The following is a 6,000-nucleotide window of genomic DNA, read 5'->3' as shown; positions in this document are numbered from 1 at the left end:
CCTTCTGGCCTCATTTGCTGTTGCTGCCTGCAAGGGTGTGGGGGTGAGGGTCCTTGGGGTGTCCCCTGGCCCCCAGCTGAGCCTGCAGGCTGGCTCTGAGCACCCGGGGCCACCATGTCCACCTGGGGCCCTGGGTGCGGGTGGGCCCTGGGCCTGCGAGCCCCTGCCTCTGGCATCACCCAGTTTGGGTTTGCGTCGCGTGGTTCATTTCTCCCTCCTGCCCAGTGAAATCTGCAGGTTGCGGGGCTTCGCTTCAGGGACTGGGCTGGGCTGAGGGGATGGAAACCTGCTCCTGAACCTTCCAGGCCCCCTGGGGTGTCTGTTTAGGTAAAGTGAGGCTCTTCCTCTGGCTTTGCCTCCAGGCTCATCGGTCAGTTGTGCCTTGAGGCCCCTGTGTGCCTGGCGCCCGCCAAGGTACTGGGGCTGCCGCTCCCCCAGGGGGGAAGATGGCCCTTGTCACTGGGCTTGTCATCTGTGAAGGACAACAGCTGGAAGTGGGAAAGAGCACGGCTGCTGCTTTACTTGGGCTGTCCAAGGTTTTTCCTTCTAGTCACTCCAAGACACTGGAGACTAAAAGAAATGACAATATAATGATTCAGTAGATCTGCTCATTTGTTACATCCTATCTTCTCTGTTATAACTCTCAGAGAAGGTGGCACAGGAGCAGGACCCGAAGGTGTGAGGGGAATGAGCCATGATATCACCTGAGGGAAGGGCGTTCCAGGCAGAGGGAGCAGCCTGTGCAAAGGTCCTGGGGCAGCACCAGGCCTGACAAGCTGGAGGAACAGCAGGGAGGCCCATGTGGCCAAAGTGGAGGAGTAAGAGGGAGTGTGGGAGGAGGGGAGGGCAGGGAGGGGATTTAGGCTTTTCCCCGAGGGAGGTGGGAGCCATGGAGGGCTATAGGCAGAGAAGGGACAGGCCCTGACTTGGGGACCCTCAGGCACCCTCTGGCTGCTGCAGGAGGGATTGATGATAGGTGAGGGAGGACAAACTCGGGGGCCGAGATGGGAGCCAGGGACCCGGGGCTGGTCCAGGTGAGACCAGGCAGAGGTCCGGAGTGGAGAGTAGGTTTCGGGATCTGGGGAGCATGCCAGGGCTGATGTGGATGTCATTCCCCTTGCACCCACCAGATGTCGCCTGAGGCAGCCCCGAAAGCTCTGTTTTCCCATCCTTCCCGCCCTGCCATCATCCCTGCTTTTCTGAAAGGGAAGCCAAGGGACAGAGGGGCAAGACCCTCCCGGGGCGGGAGGGAGCTGTCACCAGGACAGGCCACACCACAGGGGCAGAATGAACACAAATGACGTGGGATTTCCAGACCGCGCCAAAGACAGCCAAGCCTCTCACACCACTGGGCACCACTGCACCCCAAAATCGGCCCTGCTCTGGCACCCAAGAGAAGTGCCCCCGGTTTCCAGCTTCTCTTTCGCAAGCAGAAGCCCCGAGTGGCTGAGATGGGCCTGAGTCGGAATCCCAAGTCAGAACTCAAACCCAGGCTTCCCCACTCCCAGCCAGGGCCTTTTTCTCATCCATGCACCCAGGGGCACTGGTCGGTGTAGGGGTGCCTGGTCCCATTGGGGAGACAAGACGTGAAGCCCCCAAGTCAGGGCAGGGCTGAGAGGGAGCTCGGGGAAGCCACGAAGCCAGGTGCGCCTTGCTGTGACCCTGCAGAGAAGCCCGACATGGGTGACCAGGGAAGAGTTGGGCTTCTCCGGGCTGTCCGTGCCTTTGGGGTACAGAGGGTCTTGATGACCATCCAGTTACACCCCTTGAATTCAGGGGGGCTCGCTGGAATAAGGCCTGGGCGGAGGAGGAGGCCTTGGCCCATCCCACGGGAAGCCCCGGCACTGGACTGGTCCTTTGCAGATGCTCAGAGTGGGGCCGGGACTTTGAATGCCAGGACCGGCTGGGGTCACCCCTGAGAAAGCCACGTCCAAGGAGGCAGCAGCTGTGAGCCTCGGCAACCAGAACCCCCAGCAGCTGGGAAGTGAGGGGCCGCGGCCTCAGAGAGGGTCTGGGTGGGACCTCATAGCTTCCACTACAGTCCACCCCTTCCAGGCTTGTAGGTAAGCACACAGGCTCAGAGGGAGCAAGGAGCTGGCCAGAACTTGCCCAGCCCTCAGCAGGCATGCAGCAAAACCTGCATTTCCTGGCCAGCTCCTTGCTTCTTTGGTGACCATGGCCTTCAAAGAGTGCAGGTCACTTATTTTGTAAAAGTCCCTCAGTTTGGGTTTGTTGGGCGTTTCCTGGTGGTTCCGTCTGGGTTATGCATCTCTGGCCGGAAATATTCCCTGGTAAAGCCATCAGGTGACAGGAGATTTTTTATCTTTCCCTTTACTGATGGTGGATGGTCATTTCCATCACTTGGCCCAGCTTCTCTACTCTGCAAAGCTTCTCCTTTCCCTCTGTAATTCTAGGCATTTCCAGGGAGGTCCTTTGATACTATGTAAATCTCCTGTTTTCTCTAAATGGAAAGGGCACGTTTAATTCCAAAAAAGAAAGGAGCAAGGAGTGTGTTCTGAATAAAGGAGAATCATTTTTAATGGGATAGATTGAGCTCTAAGAAAATTTGCCAGATTTTTCCCTGGTGGGAGTGTAAATTGGTGCATACACATTGTGCAAAAAAAAAATGGCTAGTATCTGAAAAGTTATCGTACCCACCACTTCCATCACGGGGAAGCTCTCCACGGAAAGCTACATGTATGGTCATCAAAAGGCACCGGGACCTCCAAAGCCACTGAAGGAAATGTTAGCCAAATGCCCATCAAAGGTAGAGCGGGTGAAAAAAGTGTGGTGTCATCATATGGAATTGCCTGTGGTCACGGGAATTAATGGACCGCGGTCACATGCAACCCTGTGAATTGATCACACAATTATAATGTGGATCTCTAGAAACCAGACACACCAGAATCCATGCTGGACAAATCATTTGCAAAAAGTTCAAAATGGGGAAAAATTAAACAGAACTTTTAAGGTTGCTTCATTCAGTTGTATCATTATAAAGAAAGGCAAGGAAGTAAAGAGGGGCCTTATGTAAGGTCAAGAGGATGTTATAACCCTAAATGGGTGTGTACAGAATGGGTGACGCTAGAGCTGATAGAACTGAAAAGAGAAATTGACGGATAATTGTACTTCAAGATTTACACATTACGCCCTCAGAAATCAATAGAAGTAGACAGAAAAACAGGCTATAGATTATCTGAACATGCCATCAACCAACTTCACCTAATTAATATTTATAGAACACTGCACCTAACAACCTTGGAATATACATGCATGGAAATATACATTGTTGGAATATTCCAACAATCTCGGAATATACATATATGTCAAGCAAACATGGAATATCGCCAAGACAGATCAAAACCAATCTCACCAACTTTAAAAGAGTTGAAATTACTCAAAGTAAGTTCTCTTGACCAGCACAGAACCCAGTTAGAAATCGGTAGTAGAGTGACCTCTGGAAAGCCCCCAAATATTTGACAGTTAAATGACATCACTACTAAATAATCAGTGGGTTAAAGAGGAAGTCTCAAGGAAAATTAGAGAACACTTTGAACGGAATGAAAATTCAAATCCTACAAGTGAAAATTTGTGGGTTGCAGCTAAAGCAGTGTTGGAGGGAAATGTGTAGCATTAAACATGTATTAGGAAACAAGAAAGATCTCTAATCAATATTTTAAGCTTCCACTGTAAGAAATTAGAAAAAGAAGAGCGAACTAAACTCAAAGCAAGAAGAAAACAAAGATAGGAGCAGAAATCAATGAAATTGAAAACAGAAACACAGCAGAGAAAAATCAATGAAATCAAAGATGGCTCTCTGAAAATTAATCAATTAATGAATCTATTAAAATTATATTATATAAATAAAGCTAGCTAGATTAACCAAGGGGGAAAAAAGAACACAAATGACTAACAGTAGGTACAAAAGAAGTGATAGCGCAATTGACACCACAGAAATTTAAAAAATAATAAGGGAATACACATAAACTTGATAACTTACACGAAAGCGACCAATTTTTTGAAAGATGCAAGCTACCAAAACCCACTCAAGAGGAAATAAATAACGTGAACAGTCTTACACCTGTAAAAGAAAGTAAATTTGAAGTTAAAAACCTTCCCCAAAATAAAATTCCCAGTACAGATAATTTCATGCTGAATTCTACCAAACACTTAAGAAAGAAATAAAACCAAATTCTTCACAATCTCTTTCCAGAAAATAGAAGAGATAGGGACACTTCTCAACTCATTTTTTAAAACTGTTTTTAATTGTAAAATATATATAACAAAAAGCAATAAATTTCAAAGTATATTGTAACGAGTAGTCGCAGAACAGATTTCACAGTTTACTAAAAGAAATATCAATATAATGATTCAGAAGTCCTGCTCATTTGTTAAATCCTATCTTCTCTGTTATAACTCCTCCTTCTCCTTTGATCTTCCTCCCAATCTTTAGGGGCATTTGAGCTATGCCTAATGTAACTTTTTCATGTTGGAAAGGACTGTTGATAATAAGGGATGGGGGATGGAATTAGTTGCTGTTCTTGGAGAAGCTGGCCCCTCTGGGTTTCAGAATTTTCTGGCTTAGAAACCATCTGAAGATTTTAGGTTTCTGAAAAGTAAACTTAGTGCGTGAAACTTTTGTAGAATCTCAGATAGAGCCCTGGGTGTTCTTTAGGCTTAAAAGGAATGATGTTGGTTGGGGGTTGGCAAACCATGGCAATTAGCAATATCTAGCTGAAGCTAGAGTAAGAGTAGCCTCCAGAGTAGCCTCTTGACTCTATTTCAACTCTCTTAGCTACTGATACCTTATCTGTTACAATTCTTTTTCCCTTTTTTATCAGGAAGGTGTTGTTGAGCCCATGGTGTCAGGGTCAGGTTCATCCCTGGGAGTCATGTCCCACGTCGCCAGGGAGACTTTCACTCCTGAATGTCATGTCCTACTTAGGGGAGAGAGTAATGATTTTACTTCCAGAGTTGGACTTAGAGAGAGCCCAACTCATTTTTTTAAAAGTGTATATTTTGAAATATCTTCACGTACCATACAGTCCACCAAAGTATACAATCCATGGCTCATAATATCATCACATAGTTGTGTATTCATCCCATAATCATTTTTAGAACATTTGCATCGCTTCAGAAAAATAAAGAGAAAAAAGAAAAAACTCATACATCCCCTTCCTGTTACCCTCCCCTCACTGATCACTAGTATTTCAATCTACCCATTTATTTTTTTACCCCTTATCCCCGCTATGATTTACTTATTTTTGTTCTAATTTTTTTTACTCATCTGTACATACACTGGATAAAGGCAGCGTCAGACACAAGGTTTTCATAATCATACGGTCACATTGTAAAAGCTATAAAGTTATAAGCCACCTTCAAGAATCAAGGCTGCTGGAACACAGTTCAACAGTTTCAGGTACTTCCCTCCAGCCACTCCAATACACCATAAACTAAAAAGGGATATCTATATAATGCCTAAGAATAACTTCCAGGATAAACTCTTGACTCTATCTGAAATCTCTCAGCCACTGAAACTTTTTGTCTCATTTCTCTCTTCCCCCTTTTGTTCAAGAAGGCTTTCTCAGTCCCATGATGCCAGGTCCTGGCTCATCTCTGGGAGTCCTGTCCCACGTTGCCAGGGAGATTTACACCCTTGGGAGTCAAGCCCCATGTAGGAAGGAAGGCAGTGAGTTCACATGCTGAGTTGGCTTAGAGAGTCCCCCTCTGAACAACAAAAGGGGTTCTCTGCGGGTGACTCAGGCATAATTATAAGTAGGCGTAGTTTCTCCTTTTCAGGAAGAAGTTTCATAAGGGCAAGCCCCAAGATTGAAGGCTTGGCCTATTAAATTGATTGTCCCCAATGCTTGTGAGAGTATCAGGAATTTCCCAGGTGGGGAAGTTTAATATTTCCTTCTTTCTCCCCAATCCCTACAAGGGACTTTGCAAATACTTTTTGATTCTCTTTCCAAATTATGCTGGGATGTATAGGGGCGTCAC

The sequence above is a fragment of the Tamandua tetradactyla genome, chromosome 11 (assembly GCF_023851605.1).
Source record: "Tamandua tetradactyla isolate mTamTet1 chromosome 11, mTamTet1.pri, whole genome shotgun sequence".
Lineage (NCBI taxonomy): Eukaryota > Metazoa > Chordata > Mammalia > Pilosa > Myrmecophagidae > Tamandua > Tamandua tetradactyla.
The sequence above is the reverse complement of the archived record's forward strand: the minus strand, read 5'-3'. Positions refer to the sequence as shown.